Here is a 1034-nt window from a genome sequence, read left to right as displayed (position 1 = left end):
ACAAAGGTGTCTATGAAATTAGGTCATTACCGTTCTATTCAATAATATATAGATAATTGATTCTCTCTCTCTCTCTCTCTCTTTCTCTCTCTTATCTATCAATACAAGTACATATATATGCATTTGTGTATGTGTGTGTGGAGAGAGAGAGAGAGAGAGAGAGAGAGAGAGAGAGAGAGAGAGAGAGAGAGAGAGAGTGAGTGAGTGAGTGAGTGAGTGAGTGAGTGAGTGAGTGAGTGAGTGAGTGAGTGAGTGAGTGAGTGAGTGAGTGAGTGAGTGGGTGAGTGAGTGAGTGAGTGAGTGAGTGAGTGCGTGCGTGAGAGTGAGTGAGTGCGTGAGTGAGTGTGAATGTGAGTGTGAGTGTGTGTGTGTGTGTGTTGCGTGTAGTAATTGCTTATCGTAACAGGAAATGGGTCTGATGTCTAGCATGTTATATGGTCGACGTATATTTTCCAACTGGGCTCTTTTTAATCCCCTCTCACTCTTTATGTTATAGAGATATTTAGCAGATTATTATGTAAGAATTGAGGCATAGTTATTGCGCCCATACACCGTATATATTAACTCACTCACGCTGGTATGACTTCCTATGACATCCTATTACGCTATGATGGAGCAGCTCGGATGCCGTCTTCGCATCGTGGAAGGCTGCTCTAAGTTCTACACGATAACAATTGTACGCTTGGTTAACCCTGGCTGAAATAACCCCTCAAAAAATGTGTTTAAAGCATCATTACCCAAAGAATCGTTTTGGAGAACAGGATAATTTTCTGTTTCACATGATTCTGATTCTTATCCCCTAGAGCATCTCTCTCTCTCTCTCTCTCTCTCTCTCTCTCTCTCTCTCTCTCTATATATATATATATATATATATATATATATATATATATATATATATATATATATATATATATATATATTACATATATATATATATATATTACATATATATATTATATATATATATATTATACATACATACATACATACATATATATATATATATATATATATATATATATATATATATATAT

The sequence above is a fragment of the Penaeus vannamei genome, chromosome 13, assembly GCF_042767895.1.
Source record: "Penaeus vannamei isolate JL-2024 chromosome 13, ASM4276789v1, whole genome shotgun sequence".
Taxonomy (NCBI): domain Eukaryota; kingdom Metazoa; phylum Arthropoda; class Malacostraca; order Decapoda; family Penaeidae; genus Penaeus; species Penaeus vannamei.
This window is presented reverse-complemented; position numbering follows the sequence as displayed.